At 36.7% G+C, this 22,909-nt stretch overlaps 1 long non-coding RNA gene across 1 annotated transcript in view; it reads left to right on the top strand.

Annotated features, from left to right (window-relative positions):
- The first annotated feature begins 930 nt into the window (after positions 1-930).
- The window catches only part of LOC120297711, a 61,325-nt gene continuing 39,346 nt past the window's right edge, over positions 931-22,909 (top strand). The window contains exons 1-2 of the long non-coding RNA XR_005553866.1: positions 931-1,169; positions 6,963-7,033. This is a non-coding gene — a long non-coding RNA (uncharacterized LOC120297711). The remainder of the gene's footprint in view (positions 1,170-6,962; positions 7,034-22,909) is intronic.

Here is a 22,909-nt window from a genome sequence, read left to right as displayed (position 1 = left end):
GATTTTGTTTCCACACATGCTAGAAATGGATACTATCCTCTTAACCTTTGCCTAAAGTTAATTTTTCTCCAAGGGACTTGGCCTCACTGGTTCTTAGAAATCATTTTAAGTCGTATTGTCTAAAAAAGAGTTACTGGAAAACTGTGTTCCTAGGATTCTCATTAAAGAATATCTGCCCAATAGGCTTTAAAAATATATTCTTAGGCAGAATATCTGGGACATTGATATTCAAATTAATCTCTTTTCAACCTCATCACTCAGATTTTTTTTTCAGAGCTTCATCATAATTATGAAATTTTGCCAGGCATTTATTATGGACAAGCTGAATGTATTGTCCTCTTTCATTCTGCTGGGGCATTACAAACCCCTCCCCCAACATATACAACCCCCAACATATATGATCCTGTGGGGATGGTTCACTAAAACCAGTATTGGTAAGAGGGGAGAGGTTTAGCTGTAAGTGTTTGATTTTCAAGGTGCCTTAAGTTTTGACCCTCTTACCGCTGCTGTTTGTCTACATGAGTCTGTTGGAAGAAATCATCTTTTAATTTGGGGTCAGAAACCATTAGTATTTGGTATCAACCTGTGCTTTACAAAGCAATGATGTCAAAATCTTATCCCAGTGCTTGGAGGCTATTGATGCCTGGAGAGAGTACAACAGACTCAATGTAAAGAATAGAGATTGTTGTAGATAGATATATGTAGGTGTGGTTGCTTAGAGAAAAGGAACTGAAGCATTTTTTAAAGTCCAGAATGTCCAGTTAAGGTTAGAAAGGGACTGAATGTAAAGAGGAAGAGGAGGTACAGTACAAGCAGACTTTGTTCTTATGATTGGTTGCCAAGTGCTCCATGATCCTGCAATTGCCATTTACAATCTTCTCTGACAGCTTCCCCATAAAGTCTATGGGGAAGCTGTAAGGGAAGGTTGCAAACTGCTGCTGCTTATTAAGAGGATTTCTTCTTATCTTGGATGCTGTCTGAAAGAGCTACCTGCTGAGTTGAACACAGCCCCTCCACTGGACTGAGATCTCAAAGAACCAGTCCCTGTTTCTGCAGCTCAGTGAAGGATTCTCTTCCATGCGCTGAGGAGAGCTCAGCTCCTCCACTGGATTGCAGAAACAGGAACGAGTTTCCAAAGATCCAAGCAGTACTTCTTCAGCCTGGCAGAGGTGAGCACAATTGTTCTGAAGGCTAGAAAGATTTCTAGTCTTCCTAACTAGGAAGACTAGTGAACATGCTCTTTCTAATGATAATTTGGAATGCCTCTCCTCCAAACTGAATGATTTGGAGAAGGAGTCTTCCAATGTTCATGAGAATAGGGCCTGCCTTTAGAAAAAAGACAAAGGTAAGTGCACTTGAATATGGTGGAGTGGGCAGGAGGACTGGGTCTCACAAATGGGGTGGGGTGGGGAAAGGGCACAGTCTTCCCAGGTATGGTGGGACAGAGAGCGAGCCCTCTTACCAGTGCTCCACTTAATAACCCATGTGATTGTTTAACTATTGAAACTGAGAGAGCCAGAATTGCAGTCATAGAGTGACATGGTCATGTGTCATTTCATATAATGACCACTTCACTCATCAAACCAGGATTCTGGTCTACCTATTTCCCATTTATGGCCTATTTACTTACACATAATGGGTTTGCTTCAGGGCTTATCAATTAAATTGCTTCAGGTCTTATCAATTAAACAATGCCATTTAGCAAGATCAAGGAAGCATGCACTCTGTCAGTACACCTGTCTTTTGGATATCACCCCACCAGAGAGCCATGTGGCTCCCAGTTTGCCCTCCTTCAAGCAGTCTTCAAAAACAAGCTACTTTCCCCAAGGCCTTGGGTTAGGTCATTTCAGATAGGCCCTTTTACTAGAGGAAGGAGGGGGTGATGTAGAAATTATTTTCAGATGAATGTTATGGCTGTTGCTGTTGTTGCTGTTTTTAAGGTTGCTGTTCATGTAAAACTTTCCAGAATTGTTTTGGAAATTGGGCAGCCTAGAAATCTGAGAAATAAATAATTAAAGTCCTTGAGCCATATTCTCATTTTTGGTCTTTCTATAGGGAATCTCAGTTGACTAATTCTGAAAAAAAAAATATCTGGCAAAAAGCATGATTTCCTTTTGTCACTTTTTCTGTCTGACCATTATCCAGATAAATCTTCCTAGGTTGCTTGGTTTAATGCCTCTATATGTATCATCCATCTTTCTTTGTGAGCAAAGACTTGTATTTATACCTTTACTTTCACCACTCTCTCTCTCTCCCTCTCCCCATCAGTCTATATGTAGATAAAGGTATGTGTGAAAGAGACAGACAATAGGACTTATGGCTGTAATAAAGATTTGATTTGCTTCTATTGCTCCAGAATCATCCTTCCACCTATGTCATCTCATTCAATTATCTTTCTTTGGCATCTGGGTTGATTTAGTTTCAGCTCAGCTGCAGTGTACCTGAAATCACAATAAAGAGGATGTTTTCAATGGAAACAGCTGATCTCTGCAGGAACTCTGCCTCCTAATTTTAAATTTTAATTTTCCTGTAAAGATTCATTCCAAAATGCTAGTTTTTCACATAGGGTCTTTTAAGTGCCATAGAGGAATAGTTGCAGTTTTCTGTGTAAGATAGAGATTGTTAAAAAAAATAGTGCAAGGTACACAGGTGCACTGGGATGTGCACAGTATTTCTCAAAGTAGTGGACATAATGAATATTACTGGTCAGCTTCAAAATGCTTTTGGGTAATGGAAATCATGACAGTGTAGACATTTCCTTCAGCTCTTTTCAATCCAAAGTGATGGAAATCACTGAGTTAACAGCCCAAAATTAACTCTCTTGAGTGAATCATTATTTCATCCTATGAGACTGAAATATTGTGCCCTCCTTAGTAATCCATTGATTGTTTCTTTTTTTCCTCCCCTTAATCCTTAAGAATGACAATCATAATTCTTGTTCCGGGTCTCACTTCAGTGGGAATGAAATCTTTCTTTAATTAAACTCAGAATTGTTGCTCAGCAATATGAGCTAGTTTTTTTCTGACTGAATGGAGACAAAACCATCATGTCAGCTACCCCTAGCTGTAGGCAATATTGCCAAAAAAGAAGGGAGTTCAGAAATTCACTTTTTTCTGCATGCATGGCATGACAACTCTCAGTTCTAGAGCTGTGCCTTGAAATGAGATGTACTCAGAAGGTTGAATCTTTACATCTCTAGAAGGAAGTGTAAACAATATTTAAAATGTTATGGCAGGATGTTAAAGGAGACAAAATTTTCCAGACTGTTTAATAGAAATATATATATAATATAACATTAATTGTTAATTTCTGCAATTTGTGATTTTGTTGAGCTTTTTAGACACCCAGCTAACAAGCTTTATAACCAATGTGTTGATCTTCTAAATAAATAATTAATTTTTCTCATAAAATGTTGATGATTAACAGAATTTAGTATTTGCACAGCTAAATAATGGTCTTACTAGGGCAGGAGTCTTCAAACCTGGCCCTTTTATGACTTGTGGACTTCAACTCCCAGAATTCCTGGCTGAGGAATTCTGGGAGTTGAAGTCCTCAAGTCATAAAAGAGCTAGGTTTGAAGACCCCTGTACTAGGGTTTTACAAAATGGTACTAATACTTTCCGTGATCTTGATTCTATACCTCTCTTTATACAACCCAGGATTATATAACTTTTTTGGCTGCTGCTTCTCACTGCTGGCTCATAGTGAAGTGATCATCCGCTAGGACTTCAAGGTTCCTCTCACATTACTGTTTTTAAGCCAGGTCTTGCCTAATCTATACTTGTACCTATGATTTTTCCTGCCTAAATATAAAACTTTGCTTTTCTCCACATTGAAACTCATTTTGTTGGATAGGGCCCATTGTTCAAGTTTGTAAAGATCTTTTTGGATCCTGAGCTAGTAACATCATTGTTAAGTAAATCTGGCTTTCCCATTGACTTTGCTTGTCAGAAGGTCATCAAAAGCCATCATAAGACCTCGGGACACTGCAACCGTCATAAATATGAACTAGTTGTCAAGCATCCAAATGTAAATCATGTTGACCATGGGGATGCTGCAATGGTCATAAGTGTGAAAAATGGTCATAAGTCACTTTTTCAGTGTCATTGTAACTTGGAATGGTTACTAAATGAAATGTTGTGAGTCGAGGACTACCTGTACTCTGGGAACTATTAGTGAGGATCCCTCTTCACCATATTACTCCTACACAAAGTATCTGACCTAATTTGTCTCTTTCTCTTCTGGAATGCCCTTGTCTCTATTAGGAATCGATATTACATTTCAGCACAATGACCACTGATGAGAGGCGAGAAAGAGAGCTTCCAGATATTTGGTTTAACATTTGGATTTATGAGGCAGTACAAGGTTTGCTTATAGAAATTTGCTCTGACCCCATAGCCAATTGTTACATTTTTTTATTATTAATGAAGTAGTGAAGAGATGCTGAGCAATTACTGTAAAACAAATTAAAATGTAACAACAGTAAACTTTCTTGTGAGTAAGAAAAGTATCTACCAGTCATTTCTATCCTAGTAAAACTCTCATTTCTGTAACTTTTAACTGGCCCAAAAAGTGCATCATAGGGAAAAAATGTTTGAACTGGGGTATTTCAATTCGTCTAATTTAGAGAATGTGTCCAAAATCAGGAATAATTGCATCCTGAAGGAATACAATTTGTCGTGCCTGTGTCAGCATTGGCTGGTTGCTGCTGCAGTCACATGATGCTGAAGGGAACAGAAGGGAAGGAAAGAGGAGGGGAGGGGAGGGGAGGGGAAGGAAGGAAGGAAGGAAGGAAGGAAGGAAGGAAGGAAGGAAGGAAGGAGGGAGGGAGGGAGGGAGGGAAGGAAGGAAGGAAGGAAGGAAGGAAGGAAGGAAGGAAGGAAGGAAGGAAGGAAGGAAGGAAGGAAGGAAGGAAGGAAGGAAGGAAGGATTTTCCATGCTCCCTGTAAGGAAACTCAATGGGCAAGCTGGCAGGAAGTTGGAAGTTAATCTCCCTCCCACTGCTTTTTTGCCTACCTGTGGTCATTTTGTTTCACTGTTTAGGTAACAAAATATCTCTGACACAATGATCCAATAGGTTGTCTAGTTCTCACAAATGGCTAGAGTGGGTTTGGTGGAGTGGGTGGTGCTTTCACCTCCTGCCTTATCAGAAAACTTCTATGTATCTTCCACTTCCTTCTCAGATTGATGGAGTCTTCGGCTTCTGACTCAGGATCTCACTTCCTGCCTCATGGGAAATCTGCTACCTGTCCCCTTGATAAGTTACAGTACCCACTAGTTTTAGCCAAATACCTTTCGTGCCAATGGGAGGAGGGACAAAGGCTGAAGAAATCTCCACACACATGTTGATATCTGTTGACTTCCCACAGGGCAATCTTCATGTGAAACATAAGCATCACTGTCAACAATGGCACATTGTAGTAGTGCTGCTTAATGTAGGATTAACAAGCTCACAATCTGTTGGCATGCCGTGTTGGCACATCACTGGGGGATATGTTGGCTGAAACAGGGTATTCTTCCTGCTTCAGATAGCATTATACTGCATGACCTGTTAACATAATCTGTTGACCTGCTGGCATCCTCTACAGGCTATGCTAATAGATTGCATGGGATGTTGTTGTCTGGTCTCTCCCAATGGTATGTTACCAACTATACTAATATGAGATCCCCAACATGGGAAGCCATTAGGTTGCAAAAGACTCTACTAATTAAAAAAGAAGGTTTCTGTTGACTTGGGTCTCAACAGTATATAGGTAGGTGTCAAAGTGGACCAGACTAGGAAACTAAAGAGATGCTTTTTTCAAATTATATTTCTGACCTGACTCAATTTTTTTTATTTTACTATTGTCATGATTGTGGCTCTTCCTCCTGTTCCTCACCATTATCCCTCTACCCTTTACATCAAGTAGGGCATAGGCAGCACTAACGTATACACCTTTTTTCCATAGCTGTTGATTCCCACCCACAGCTTTTTGGCAGCCATAATCTTCAAGTCATCTGCATAGTACTGTTCTTGAGAAGGAATGAAGTTTGAAATTAGACAGTAACTGTTGGCTACTGTACACTAATCAATGATTCTTTCATCACAGTGAAAAAAATAGTTATAGGAAAGGGAAGAATAAAAGTTGATACTGACCTCTATTTCAGAGAGTTTACCAAGCCTTTATAAACTAAATAATATTACTAACTTGATACTGGTGTACAATATTCTGGTGGCCAGGGCTAAATTTTTGAGGTTCAGGAGAAACCTCAAGGGACAGATCAATGATGCAAGGTGGATTGCATATCGGGCTAGGATTTTTCTGGATTTTTTATGGTTTAAGATTTTTTTTTCATTTTAACTAATTTTTAAGACTTAAATTTTTTAAGGCTTGGAGGTGGGGAGAGCCAAAATGGCAGCTAAAGATACCACCAATCTTTAGCAGCTATGATTGAAAGATATCAGCTTCAAAAGGGAGCCTGAGGATGCATATGGGAGGTGGACCATATCAGTTGTTGATGTAGAGGATGTTGGGGGAATAATGGCTTGGTTCTCAAGGAGGAAACTCAAGGGTAAATTGATCCGGAATATGAATACTAGGACAGAAATTTGACAATGAATATGGAGACAAAGGAATAGCAAAAATAATGAAGAGGCTGCTATCTTTCACCGAGTGCAGTTCTGCATTGTTCTTTTAGCACTAGCGAAGTGTTATTTGGTTTATTAAAGGTCTTCTATTATTTGAAGCCTGAAAGTGAGTATTAACTGATAATCCTGGCCATTTCATCAAAGCTAAAATTATGAAAGACTGCAGACAGCTTTGAGTAGTTTGTTCAGCTGAATTTGTGGATTAGAACAGAATGAATATACCTTCCCTTTCTTGGGTGTCTTAGCTCCTTTGGAGACTGAAAACTATTGGCAGCTGCAGTCTTTTTGCAAATTTGTATTCATAATAATGCTTCTTGGATATTTTCCTTTTCAGATCTTGCATCAGCAGCCTCTACAGATATATCAAATCAACCCTAAAGCTATTCAACCGCATTTTGTATGATGGTAAGTAATCAGTAATAGACATTTCCCACAAAGTGTGGATAATACTAGTTTTTTTCCCCAGATAACAATCTAGGACTCCATCCAAATAGTAAAGAATCAGTGCATATCAAGGAAACAACAATAACAATGTAAGTCTGAGAAATAATAAGCAAGGAAGGAGGAAAACATGAAGAGACAAGCTTCAGATATTTACTGCTGCTGATATCCATTATTATAAGACACTTGCTGTCAAAAGGTTCTGGTGCTCATATGGAGCTAGTAAAAGTAATAATTCTGACTTCAAGCTTGAAATTCAAACAATACATGACTGGTAATTACCTAAACAGAGGGAGAAGGAAGGAAGATCAAGACCTAAGCATATTGAAAATTAATGTAATCTTATAGACATGGGATTTCCCCTGGCAATAGCAATCATCTCTATTAAGTAAACAAGATTAACAAATATACAAGACCCAGGGTGCCTAGTTTGGGAATACAAGGAAAGAGTGGCAAAGATAAAGGCCTTGTTCCTCAGGATCATGAAGAAATATAACATGGAAAATCTTATTTATGTTTGACAAAATTGCCTACAAGTAATCTGTGAATCTTAAAGTTATATTTTTGTTTATTTGGAAAACAAATGTAAAATTTGCCTTGAGCAAAACTGGCATAGCTATTAAACATGAGTTCTTACAGATCTTAGCCACAGCTTTCATTGTAGCTTAATTGCACATGAATGACTCCCAGACCCCATACTTTTTTCTGATAATTAATGAACATAGCTGAAAACATGCTTGGGGCGGGACAGAGGTGGAATTTAATAGGACAGATTCAGAAAACTACTATTTATAGCATGGTATGAAAGTTTCAGATTGTTCATCAACCTCCAAAGAGTTATGTGAAAATAAATTAACAAATACTACTTAATTATGGTATAAACAGCCTTGATGGTCCCAATACTTATTCATCTTGGACAGCACTTAGAAAAATCTGTGCATTGACAAAAATTCAATCTGTCAATTCCAAATGCTTGGATTCACACATACAGTATACTATGCTAATAGATTACAGCACTCTAGGTTCTTGGGAAGAACTTGATGTATATGAGGGCTAACACCAGCTAAATAACTGTCAGCTGTAATTTCACATTGTTGTGTACATAATAATGCTTGGTTCATTGATGTTGCTATACTGTGTGATGCTAGATCTGAAGAAAAGCAGTCCAAAAGAATTCCAAAATACCAGGATTGTAGATAGAAGTCTGAACACTTATGAAAAGAAAACAAAAAATCTGCTATTATACTAATCCTGATTGGGTTTCTTGGAGCAATGTTTAAATTACTCCCATGGTATTTGGAAATGTTGAATTTATCATACACAAACTTATTTGACTTCTGGGAACTGAGGTCCACTCATCTTACAGTTGCCAAGGTTGAGAAACACTGCTTTAAAGTATTTAAGCTTCTGATTTTCCTTGAAGATGCTGACAACATGCTCCCACTGAGATTGTTGTATGCCTTACATGACTAGGGGCTTGTAAAGCCTGCTCTTTTATTGTCACAAAATTATTGTCTTGCTGGATTCTGGTATTATTTATCTTAAGAACTAGATATGCAGTTTTCTCAATACACTTGTATATATTTATTCAGCATTTTTGTAAGTTATCTTCTGTAATAGCCCTCACTGCACATTTTTCCACTATTCAGTACAAATCTAATAAGTATCTCTAATAAATATACTTCATATTTCAATTGCCAGTCTCCATAAATTCCTGCAAGCCATAAAATAGAACCAAGTAGGCTTGGCAAAGCCAACTGTGATTTGTTTCAAGGAGGTTCTTTGTACTAAGGAAGGAACATAATTCTCCCATTAAAGACTTGATATGATTCTTGTTGACAAGGCACTGTGTCTTTCTTTCAGCAGTTCTACTAGCCAGAAGGTTCTTCTTTATAGATACTGAATTTAAACAAAATGTTTTTTTCTTTCTTCTTCATCGGTGACTTAAAGAGTCAAAAGAGTTTTCTGCACATGCACAGAAAGTCTTCTAGTAACTGCAAGACACTCCAAGCAATGCAAAGTGAAACAATGGGGCAACTTGATAGCTTTATTTTCAGAAGCATCATTGGAAGTTTGTTTTGAAAGTTTTGTACAACACTTCATCAGTTATGTTCTATGCATAAAAAGAAGCCTGGTATCACTAATTTCACACAAGACATTTTCTACACCCTTATGTTCAGGTAGCAGGTTGATGGATTGGTTAGATTTTTATTCTGCCTTTATTACTTTATAAGTAGCTCAAGGCAGAGAACTAACCTAATATTCCTTCTTTCTCCTATTTTCCCCAGTACAATAGGACACAGGACTACCCTGTGAGATGGGTTGGACTGGAGTGAGTGACAGGCCCAAAGTCACCCATCTGGCTTTCATGCTTAGGCAGAACTAGAACTTACAATCTCCTGGTTTTTACGTCAACGTCTTAACCACTACACCAAACTAGCTCTTATATGAACCCTTTAATTAAAATTTTATTCTTTATTGTACCAATTCTAGTCCAATAATAGATTGTACCTTTGTCAAATATAAAGCTAATTCTCTGGAACCTCAGATTGCACATAGTTGAAATACAGAGTATTTTAGGAAAGTATATGATTCCTGCAATCGCTCATCTTTTTTGGGTAGATTCTAACTGTTCTCCATCTTTGTCTTTCTCTAGTATTTCAGCTCTACTCTTCATTCCCCAGGTAACTAAATTAATGAACTCCTTTTCTCTTTGAAAGGAGAAAGTATAGGAAATGTTTCTCAACTCTATCTTCATAGATATCACCTAAATTAGATCCTTAAAACTGTAAATTCCAGCAGGTTTACTTGTGATAAGTTAATTAAAAGTATGTCTGTAGCTCTAAGAAAGAGTAAGAGAGATAATGTGACCTAGCACACTAAATCCTAATATATTTGAAATATTAATATAACAGCAGAGGAAACATAGCAGTATAATAATTCAGTTTTAGAACTGTAGATATATAGTTTATTAATCAAAGAGATAAATCAATTTCAAATGCAAAATAAGTTTTTGACCATAATTTTGCTGTTTTCCTGTTGTTGAAATCCCATGAGAATACATATCATGGGAGTTTTATATTACTAGGCATGTCTCTGTCATATTAATCTAATACTTTAGCTGTAAATACATGAATTCCTTGATGCAGAAAATAAGTCTATTATTTGTGGGTGAATTCTCCTTAGAACTCCTTAATGTTCACTTGCTCCTTCGCTATTCTTAGAGACTCTTTTCTCTTCCCACTCTTTCTTTCTGAACTACTTCTTTCTAGCAGCTTCTCCTTCCCTTGTTATTTTCTTCTACCATTTTATCCCTTTCCCAATGAACTGTCACAGAATTTCCCAGAGTTCTTGCATTGACTTGCTTCTGTTGCATTATGATGGACAGCAGAAAAAGGTGGACAGCATGGAAATGCAAGCAAGAGTTGATGGGAAAGACATTGCCACTTCTGTTCAATAAGCTTGAAAAAAGCAAAGTGAAAGGATAGCAGCTAAACTGTGAAAAATGGATGGCTGTTGGCAGCAACTAATAAATCCCAATGTTAGCAATACGAAATCAGAGTCAGATTAAGACGGTTCTAGATTTGCTTTATATTACATTTATGTATATTTTAAACTCCTCCACTTGGGGTTTTGTCTAAATATAGAATTAATGTGTTCTGTTGCAAACTTTGGAAGAAGCTAGCATATTGCCCTTAACCATGATAGAGAATATGGGTGAAAGATCTTCAGAAAGTACCAAGCTGCAAGAGGAAATAGCTAGCTTGACCAAAGAAGTGCCTACAACTCCAAAGACCCATAGCATAACCACCAGAAGGGGCTTCAGAGTGAGAAATGGAAACATTTCAGCTGCAAAATTGCTGCAAGAGGAAATTGCTAGCTTAGCCAAAGGAGACAGGCATATAAGTTGTGGCAAGCACCTGATATTCTGAAAAATAGGTGAATCGTGGTAGTAAGCAAAGCACGTGCTTAAAATATTGACACGCCTTGAATATATAATCTGCTAATTATACTGCACATGATGGATATATGATGTAGTAGGTGTAGGAAACCTTTAGGAGACAGTTGGAGAAAATGTAATCTCATAGTACCTCAGCCAATGAAGAATGAGGAGGTATGGGTGGCCGGTTTAGGGAATGCATAAAAATAATTTGAGATGATGAGTTTTAGAGAGAACCAAGCTATGATAGCTTCTCCCCACTTATTGCAATAAATGAAACAAAAAGTTCTTCACTGTATCTTGGCTGGGTTTTGGCCAGGCAAACTTGCTACTAGTTGTGAAAGAAAGTAGCTGAGAGCATCTAACAGCCATAACTCTCTTCAGTAGTTCACTTCCAAGAACTTTGCAGAATCTGTAGGTCTCAATGTCTTAAGCAATGTTCTTGGTGATCCCATAGTCACAGATAGGTTCCCCCCCCCTATGGGGCAGAACATATTTCTTTATGAAAACTATTGAAACATCCTTTATTTATTTTTTTTTCCTCTCCTTATGATATTTACACTTTTTCATCAATAGTTCAGAATTACCTTCCAACTGCTAAAAAATATTGTCTTGCTCCTCCTTATAGCTTTTCTTCTCAGGAAGTCTGTTTTACACAGTAAGTCCAAGAATGAACCCAAAAATTACCTTTGTCACATAACCATGACCCTGTTAGGGAAGAAGGTTTCCCCTGTAAAGAAGAGAGAGGGTGGCTGACATTTCTCTTCTAAATCCAATTTAGACCCCTTCTTGGTGAATTGAACCATAACATTTTGTTATTTGTGCTCTGGAGTAATATCATTTCTTTCTCTAGATCTCAGCAATTGCTTCGTCAGAGACTATTTGCAATAGTCTCAAAATTCCAAATAATTCCTTTCAATTAAGCTCACAATTTAACAGAGCCCAGCTCTACTCTATTCTACACCACAATTCCACAGTCTCTCTTACCAGCTTGGTGTGGCCCATTGCTTACAAATTTCAGTCCCTGTCATCACGTGATCCACTTAAGAGTCTGTGATTGGAGAAACTGTTAGTGATTTGATTAGCAGGATCATTCTGATTCAAAGATAGATTTATTAACCCCCACCATCTCCTCCTCCTCCTCTTCCTGCTATATAGCCAGAATGCTTGAGAAACTTGGAACTGAAGCTTCACTGAGACTTATCATGTATATATTAGGCACAATCCTAATTTATGGTCCCACATTTATCAGTAATTCATTGTATTAAATATCAAGAAGTTCTTTATGATGATCTGAGTTCCACATCCAAGAGCAGATTTTTATATTCTTTATATCCCAAATGAGTATTGACAACCTCAGTCACTAATCCATTCTGTTTTCTCAGCACTATTTTCTCTTTAAAAAGTACTGCTAGGACATGTTTTTCAGAAAACTATATTGTGAGTACTATGGATTTCAAATTATCAATTTTACTTGCAGGAGTCTCTTAGAAGAGGGCACATATTATTTATATTAACAGAAAAAAATGGGTGGAAAACTTTTTCAACACCACTGTGAAGCTAAAATTGTTTCGATATTATTGCATTGTAAATTTGGCCTTATCCAGCAATGGGAGGAAAACAGGGAAAGGGGCCTTGATCCCTACTTCTGTCCATAATTGGTGGCCAGGACTCCTTTTCAAAATCTACATCAGATCAGCAGGAACAAAGAACAATACAATGAACTTGCATGCATAAACACATGAACCCAGTGGCATTTGCCATTGTATTGGTTGCTAAAAATGTAAATGTATAGACTTCCTACTTCTTCTGCAATTTCAGAAGTATGTTCTCTGCACTTACACTGTAAACACAATGGCTACTGCTCCAAACAGTAATAATCACTTCATCTGGAAAATGAACAGCATTGCAATTGATCAGGTGTATATCAATTCCTACCCAAAGATTTATACCCATGTATAAATTCACACCAGGACTTTTAGAAACCACAAAAACCATTATCTCACACTACAAAAATTAACATTTAAATTATGAAATATTCTCCAGCAGACATTTCCTAAAGCTTTAAAAAATCATGAAAACGAAGAGCTTGTATCATAAGAAGACACTGCAAGGCCAGTGATTAAATGGAATATGTTGGGTTTTTTTTTATCTTAGCCCATTTGGAAACAAATACTTGTGTATCCTACATAGTGAAAAAAATGTCTGAAGGGGAAAGCAAGGCCCAAGGGGAACAAATTCTACAAAGCTATTGTTGCACTCATTGAAGAAGCAAGATGACTAATTTAATTTCCACCGAACATTCACTTACACAGATCGTCTGCCTTTTATATATGTTTTGTTCCTAGCTCCTAAGGCAGGCATTCATATGATAAAACAAGGCCTTCATTTTATTTGCTAATGGGGACAGGGTGTTTGGGCATGCTTGACATTCAATATATATTGATGGGGAAATTCAAGATTAAGTAAAAAAAAAAAAGCTTTCTAAGCTGAATTAGCAACAAGCATAAATTCCTAATACTAACAAAGTGGGGACATAAGGATATCTGCATGGCTGACACTGGGCCAATTGTGCCCCATCTGGTTGCAAAAAGTTTAGTATTTGGAATCATAATGGAGCTCTTTTAGTTCCCTCAGTAAATAAACAGTTTAATATCAATGTAATAGTTTAAATGTTGGGTACAAATAGCTTCATAGAATTATGTAGCACTACAGGAGAGTTTTGTGTGTCCAAGAAGGTGTTTACCAGTTTCTACATCTTGGCAACCAAGCTCCTTGTACCAATCAAAAACCTTTCCAGCATAACAGGGGAAATCTGCCTTCCCCCCCCCCCTCATGTTTAAGTGTTATAGAATAGCATTTGTTTATTGAATAGAAACTTGCATCCAGAGCTTCTGGCTTCAAGTTTATGCATGCAGAGACACATCTTACAATGTTACCCAGTGTTATATCTAAAAAGTACCAGTTTGGGGGTAATTCCAGTAATCAGAGTGCAATGGTATGTTTTTTAAAAAGTATTAGCACTTTATTTAAACAAAGTACATCCAATTCAAAATAAATAGGGTGATGGTTATTATTTTTAGGAATGATGTTAAAACTGTATCGCTTCTTGCTTTCAGGCTTTTCAGCACCTGAAAATATTAAACTGTGATTGTTTTCCAAAGTATATAATAACAACAACAACAACAAAAACATAATGTTGCTATTAACCAACTTGACAATTTTGACTACATTTCTTCTGTCATATTTGATATTTAAGCACCTAGCAGATGTACCGAAGCTATTTGTGACTTTTGCTGTAACATTGTGAATACCTGTCTTGAGAACAACTATGTGTTCCAGAATGGTGGATGATTAAAATGGAAACACTGTTAAGCAGTTCATTACTAGTTCCATCTCATCAGTTGTGGGTCAAAGTAATTAGCCATTTGTCTCAAACAAGAAATGGTGGTGCCTTCTTTAATGGCTCACTAGGGATTTTAGCCTTGCCAGAAGTCACATGAAACAAATCACATGAAAGCTAATGCCACATGTATAATGTTAGCTGGGTTGATTTTGGTTATGATTATTAGCAAAGATTATTATTTTGTTCTTGCATTGATGCTTTTATTGGTAAACAGCTCAGTAGAAGGTACATTTTAATCCCATCAACAAGATGTAAAATACTAGCAAGATGTAAAAGTTTTTATATCTGCTAATATTGTTGCCAAATTAAGGCAGGAAGCAAGTGGCAAATGGATTTAGGGTTTGTGGCATCGAAAGGCTTACATCTATATATTTCTAAAGTTGGTTCTTTAATGCTGGACTTTAAGGTTATGCATGCAAGAACACATCTGTAACATTTAAGAAGAGCACAGCTGCTTCCTGATACCCAAACTGCCACAATCTTGTCCCAAAGTATCACAGACACATTGTTTTCTATTTTATAACCTGACTACTATAACATTTCTATGCACTTACATATTTGCCATCTTATTTCGTATATGAGAATTTGAATTACATGCTTACCTCAGTTACAAATAATCACATTGCATTCTGTAGAATTACCCCCAAGCAGACATGCAGGGGATTATAGCAGAAGCCTTTAAGTAGCCACAGGGCTATCTGTTGTTCCTGCTGTGTCTGTTGATCTTCCAGTACGCCCTGCATTTCAAAAAGAAGAGAAATCCCAATTATATCATTTTGAATCTAGAGAAGTTCTCTCATTAGGGAATACAATACATAGCAAATAGTTTTTTTCAACTTCAGTGGGTGAAGTATATGTCTAAACTTAAGCGCTTCTTTGGTGATTTGTGATCAGATAACAGTGGGACCAAGAGTCCAAGAGCTTGAATTAAAAGCCAGTGGACTCTTGTGGTCTCAGAACACTCACAAATCAATATGTCTTGGTATGCCTCATTCATTTTATTCTTTTTTTTAAAATTGGGGACAAGCCTTCAACTTTATATCAATGGGTTTAACTGAATAACAGTGTTGGAAGGGACCTTGGAGAAGGAGGAGACCATTGGTTGTTCAGTCCTTTCTTAAACACCTTTGTTCAGTCCTTTCTTAAACACCTCCAGTGTCTGAAGGACACTTCTGAAGGCAAATTGCTCCACTGGTTGATTGTTCTAATTGTCAGGAAGTTTCTCCTTATTTCTAGGTTGCTTTTCTCCTTGATTAGTTTCCATCCATTGTTTCTTGTCTTTCCTTCTGGTGCTTTGAAAAATAGGCTGATCCCCTCTTCTTTGTGGCAGTTCCTTAAATATTGGAACACTGTTTTTTATTATTACTATTTTTTTAGGCTTTAAAGTGTTTTCTTTTTCAACACTAACAGATGATGCAGTTGATATTTTAAAAATAATAAGAACAAAAGTCTGTAAAGGAATCTACTTTCAGCAGAATTGAGACTAGTGGCATCTATGGTGGATGTGTCAAATCAGGCACAACGATGAAAGTGTCACCATGATGGCATCCTGCCTTGTTTGGTTTCCCAGTGCCCATATCCTTCCCTGTCAAAATCTGAATAAAAATTGTGTGAAAAAAGAAAGCAATATTCAAAATTGTATGAAAATCAGAGAAAGTAGGTTTTTAAATGTCCTTACATTGGTAAAAACAAATGTCCTTACATTGGTAAAAACAAAAAACTTGTTACAAATTACAAGTCAAAACAAAAGGCAAAGGAAAATAAATTGCATTAAAAAAAAAGATTCTTGGGCAATTTATGCCAATAGTTACACAGATTATATGTACACATGCTCTGAAATGTTCCTTTAAAAAAAAATCCTTACAAAAATCTGCCAATCATAATACCACCTTAATAACCTTAATAAAGTATGTGCATGTCTGTGTATGGGGGGGATATTTACTCATTTGTTTTCACAAATCTCACTTTTAATTAATTAATTCAGGGTTTGAACTTTGATATTTCTAATGGGAAGTAATGCATGCAGTGAAGAGCAAAAAAGAAACATGTTTTGCACATGTCTCTTTTGCAGGATGTGGGGGAATGGAAGTCCCTCTAATTTCCTTGCAATCTGTAGCTTTTTGGTTGCTTCGCAGTTGCTCACTTAGCACTACTCTTTTCACATATTCTCTAATGGAAGCATTTGTTACAGTTATCCAAAAGTGAAACTTGGCTACTGTCTGAAAACCTTTTCCTAGGTATATGTGATTCCTAAAGTGGCCTTATTTCTTGAATGGAAAGCTGTTTTCATAAGATTACTCAGATTCCAACCTTGTTTGCCCACCAGGATGAGCAAGGCAAGGGTCTCCACATGCTATGGTCAAAGAAATCAAGATTGTGGCTATATCAAAGCTGCAGCCATTTCCATGTGGGTCACAACACATATAAAATTGAGTGGAGCTGCAACTGCACTATTCTAGTCACTATCTTGATTTTTTTTTTTTTTTTTTTGACAAAACCCTATGGCCACAACCTTGAACAACTCTAATCAATGTTTACTACCATCTTTAACCAGCACAAAGGAAATATACCAGGGAACCAAAAGATGAGGCTAAAAAGATTAAAACAAGAGGGTAAAATGGTAATTTTAACTAGAATAATTTTAAACAGAAAATGTTTCATTAACGGTAGGCCTATCAATGGATAAAACTAAAAAAGTTTAAAAAGATGGCAAGGGATAAATACGAACCAGAAATGATGACTAAAAAAAAAAACCTTAATATAAACTACAAGTGTTTTTGGCTAATGAAGAAGTTAGTCTTAACCTCAGTCTAAGAGAAAGCTATATCTAAAACAGGTTCAGCTGCTTTTAGTTATCACATTGTTTTGTGTTGTTTTTCATGCAGCTATGTATCATCTTGGGATTGCTGTCAGATAGCAGGAACTGGGCAAATTGTTGGGCTTGTGTTATTGAGAAGTGAAGCAAGAGAGTAGGCATGCAGGGTTTGTCCCTATAAAATCGACAACAGAAGAGAAACATAAATTCTCACTATTCTGGCTAGCGGAGGCATCCTCATAACAGTGATAGTATCTACTGTTCCTTCTAACCACTCAGAGGAGAGGGCCTTGCATTTGGCTGTGAGAAATCCCTTTTCCACTTGGGACATCCAGTCACATGAGATATGCAGCTGGTGCCATAATGTATCTTAGTCAGCCTTAAAAAGCTGAAGGGTGTTGCTTGCACAAATTTGGCATTTTATACCAAAGTGGGTTGCCTAAACATTTCTGTTGCTTGCCTGAAGCCCACTAAGAGTAAATAAGAGGGTGAAAGCTTAGAAAAGAAAATTTACTATAAATTGCTCACTTCCACATAGCTTGAAATTTGTCCTCCGATATTAAGGGGGCAAAATCTGTACAAAGGAGTGGACTACTACATAAAATGCTGAAATAGTTTTTACTACTAGGGTAAAGATGGTGGAGCAGAGGAACCTCAGGTTCTTCTACACATTGTGTTGATTCTCTAGCCTTGCCATAAAATAATAATTTGTACTTCAAAGATAACATTAAAAAAATACTTTTGGCACCTAGCTTCTTGGCAGCAATGTTGAAGCATTCCAAAATAAGCAGCTCTCTAGGTCAGCTTGCCAATTCAAACTGATGCTTTTAAATTGCTGTTGACATCACGCCCATAGTGAAGATACTTCTCTCTTTCTTATTGTCTTCTAGGCTAGAGTTGTCTGATATTTCACATCCTTATCATTGGCATCTAACTAAGCTTCACAAATTTTGAGCTGAGCTTTGCCACATCTCTTTGAACATGCCAGATTCCTTCTGTTGGCCTGATTTTAGACCTTTGAGCATCCATTCATTTGGCATTGCCTTCTTCTCTCATTGTTGTATGCTGATGGTTGACATACTTTTTCTTGCTCTTCTATCAGAGCAAGTTAGAGATCTACTTTCTTCCCAGTCCTTTTCTTTTTTGCCACTTCTGGCAAAGCTGTATTTTGAGTCCAAATTCATTTTGTGAGAATGGTTAAATGTGAAGTTTTTATTCCCAACCTCTCTATATTAGAAGGATCCTTATCACCTCCCATTTCTTCTTCAACATATCCTGATAAAACTTGAGAATTGCAACAAACACATTCTAGTGCAATATTTTAGCTGTATTCAAAGAGTATGTGTGTTACTAGAACCTTACACAAATACATACTATATAGAAAATGAGTTCATTTTAACACATCATATTGATATAATTTCTTCTTCAAAATGTTTCCCAATAGGTCCATGCTTACAGACAATGTACAATAGAGAAAGTAGAGATACTAGTGCAGCAAGTGTCTCCATTTTTTCCATATTCAGGAAAAAAAATCAAGATCTTCTACTTCAGCCAAGCTATTCCAAAATTGGCTCATTTCAGTCTGAGTTAATTTAGTTGTATCTTACTTGTTTTTATAAAACATTGTGGTTTTGTTATTGTTAGACATATTGAATGTCCAATCCTATAAATAAATACATTTTAAATAAACGCAGGAAATGAAACCCTGCAGCTAACTATGTATGCTCCCATTTCAGAATTCATTTTGGAAATCTTGAAGTAAACACAGAGCAAGTGATAAAGAAATACACCAAAATACTATTGTCATGAGCATTTATATGTGTATATTCAGTGTATATATTGTGAAATCCCAAATTCAGAGTTCATGCTGTCTTATACCTGGAATCAACCCCAATTAGAGAGAATCCTCTGACCTGAACTAATTCCACATATGAACTAGTTTTGGCAATGTGCTCTGCTATATTGCTGGTCTCACAAGAGATGTGGTGGGTAAACAATTAGAGGGCTTAGGGAAGCCTTTTCTAATCCAGGCTCCCTCTAATATATGGATTTAAACTACAGATTCCAGACCAACAATGTCACTGTCATTGCAGAGAATTCTGCAAGATTAAGGGAGCCTGGATTGATATCTCCATTTTAATTGCTCACTGTGTTTTAATACACATTACTGTAAAGAAAAGCAGATGTTTATACCAATAAACTCTTGGGCATCAAGGAAGTTTTTCAGCATTGGAACCCTCTTCAAAGAATCTGAAAATTGTAAGGAGGTTCAAATGCATCACAAGATTCTGGAATGTCTAGAAAGTTCTTATTATCTTACACAGCACAAATAAGCACATATTTCCCTCCCATTTAACTTTTATATCGTTGTTATTCCTAGGATGCAGAACACAAATCATCACATAGGGATATTTCTTACTTAAAATCCTCCTCCAGCTTCTGTTCTGTGTGGAAAACCTTAGCTCACTTCTCCAAAAGTTTGGCCCTATGTGACCCTTGTGGATAGACAAAGAAAACTCATTCCTTTACTGATCAAACTCCTGTTCAACAGGTGTAATATACAGATGTGCAGTCTTGAACAGATTATGTTCAGGGGTTCCCTTTCTTCTCTTTCCTCTTTCTCTTTTATGGGAGAACCACACCATAATGACTGGTTATTGCCTTTACTACTTGAGAGATGTGTTATGACTTTGCCAGAGTAGTTGGTCAACTGGGCATTTTGAAATGTTAAAAAAAATAGATTTAAGCATAAGGAGGATATGTACTCTCATTCTGAGAGAGGGAAAACAACTACTAAACCAACTTTTTTCTATTATGGGATGAAGATTCTGAGCTGTGCTGAGTTCATATTCTAGATAATTTTTGCAGCTATCCAACCTGAGACCTTGACATTTCCTGCCTATCAGGTGGCTTTCATTTGGACCTTCTTAGGAAGGATTTCTTGGTGTCACCTAAGCTTAATATCATTTAAAGGAGGTGTCATTCTGGTTTTTTTTGTTTCAATTGGTTGGTTTGTTGCATTCACTTTGTTTTGTGAAAAGGATGAAAAGCCAATTTTCCACAGGAATCTTCAAGTTCTGTTTGCATTACACATCACATAGTTCCTCCCATACACTCATCTTTTCTAGTGCAGCATACACTAACAGTATAACTGTTTTCATCAAGAGATTATTTACCCAGGCACTAATGATTAATCCACTATGTTGTCTATGCATGATTTCCTTTTATATTCTAGTTAGACTGCATTGTAAGAGCTTACAAAGAAATCGTTAAAGGGCTATTTGTATGCATTGCAATATATATAAGGAATGATACTGTTTGTTGCACAGTGTTGTTAATGTCATAGAAAATGAATAGATATAAAATCACTATGTTTTAATTCCTTAGCTTGCAAATCTATCCTGAAAGTTTATCCCCCTTTTTTGCAAAAGGAAAAGAAATAATGCTATTTATATAACTTTCTCATGTTTTTCATTTGTAACAAATACTATAGTATGATAAAGATTCCACCTCTTCAGATGCAAATGTACATTATGACTGAAACAAATAAATAGTGCAACTATGACAGTTTGCTAAAACGTAAATCAGTAATAAGATGAACATCAAAGAGGACCCCTTGAAATCAGTATGAGAAGTCATAACCAAATGAAGCCCAATTGATTCTATTATGAGTAGATCTTAATTAGTTTAATTTGGATCCAATCCAAATTTACTCTCAAGTAAACATGCATAAGAATGAATAACCATAGATGATGGAACTTAGTTTGATTATTTTGTTCATTTTTCTCACTTACTAGATTTTAGTCTTTTTTCCTGACATTACGTTAGCAACAAAATAATGGCTTGAAAATTCTAGTATTTCACCTTGAAAACACAGTGATCTTCTCCTGCTTCCAGTCTTTATATTAAACTTATGTTATGCTTTCAAGTTCCAGAAAATGATATATTTTCCATGCTTAATTTTACATAGATGTGTAAATTTATTTATCCCATCTCCTTTTTTTGAGAATTGAAGGCTTACAAGTAGTAATGCAATGCAAACACAAAAGATTCATAACATTTCATCATTTTTCTCCTCTTCCTTCATGCTCCCCTCAGATGCCCATACAGATTGTTCATGTAACTAACTCTGCCTAAATTATATATACGATAATCCTTTGGATTGAAGAAGATATGCTGCTTTGCAATGGATCTGTGGGCAGTCTGTAGGCCCAGTCTGGAAGCGCAGAGTCTAGCGTAATAGAGGCACTGGAATTCCATTGTTGTAGTAATTGTAGCTGTTAATCTGTGACACAGTTTTCTATCAGTCTTTGGTTGGAGATACAATCTTGCTAATGAATGACAAGGATGGAGCAGAGAATGCACATGTGAAATTTCTAAAATTCTTTGATGTTTTTGGTACAGAGCCCAAGACCCACTAACATATAGGAGAGAAGTGATACCCACAGCTCTGTAGACTTTCAGCTTTCTGATGATATGGATGTTGTGGTGTTTGAGCACTCTAGCACACAGCTGCCTTGGTGCCTGACTGATTCTGGAATCAATTTTTTGTCCAGAGACCTATCACTCAAAATGATGCTTCCCTTGTATTGAAGTGGTTTATTTTTTCAGATGGGTGTCATCAACATGATTTTTGGTTTTTGGGCTTGGTATATGGCATACGCTGGCAAAGTAGTTCAGTCTTATTCAGGCTGATATTCAGACCAAAAGCATAGCAGCACCTGAGAATTTTTTCAGCATTAACTGTAAATCATTATCTTTGTGTGCCATGAGCACACAGACATCAGCAAAGAGGGTTTCTTGAATGATTGAGGCATTTTTTCTGTGTGTTCAAGTGGCAAAGTCAAAGAAAGAGCCATCCAATCAATACCTGCTGCATAGTCCCTCCTTCAGACTCTGAATAGAATGTGACAACATGCAAGTGAAGAATAGATTGAATAGGTCTAAGGTTAGGATAGAACCCTGTTTTACCCCATCGGAAATAGCATATGAAGCGGATGCATAGATTAGTCATTGGCAAGTTCTCAGAGAGATACCAGTATCTTGGGGAGGGCAAAAAGAAATATGTATTATTGACTATTCATCAAATAATCTCAACATTCTCCCCTGTCCCCAACATTAAAAAAGACAAAACCTTTTGTTAACTAGCCAGGACAGCACTGAGAATCAGAACAGACTGTTTTCATATTAAGTGGATGCACTACGTTGTGAGTAGCTAAAATTGGTCCATATTTCTCATTGTCTCTATCATGTGTTATTTCTCTAATCATGACAAGCCTACCAATCTTTGCTGTAAATAAATAATGAATTATAACAGCCTTCTATAAGTATATATGATCAAACCACTTATTGTAATCCAGGCTCTAAAAGAACAGTAGAGGTACAATAGATTGTAAATCATTTGAAGTAGCTGTATCTACGATGGAAAGATACTATGCATGTAATATTTTAATCCCAAAATAATCCAGTAGAGCTATAACAAAAAGAAAGCAGTTTGAAAAATGAGCCTCAAAATAAATGGCCTTGAAAGTAGGAAAACCATTAAAATTTACCAAGCCTAGTTGAAGAATAATAAATGATTGTATAATGTAATGGTGTAGTGTAAGTGATTGTAGTCACAGTGGTGTGAACTTTCATACCTAGATAATACACCTTACTTTTTAGTTAAATAGTAAAACA

The sequence above is a fragment of the Crotalus tigris genome, unplaced genomic scaffold, assembly GCF_016545835.1.
Source record: "Crotalus tigris isolate CLP2741 ecotype Arizona unplaced genomic scaffold, ASM1654583v1 scf7180000023677.1417738, whole genome shotgun sequence".
Lineage (NCBI taxonomy): Eukaryota > Metazoa > Chordata > Lepidosauria > Squamata > Viperidae > Crotalus > Crotalus tigris.
This window is presented reverse-complemented; position numbering and strand designations above follow the sequence as displayed.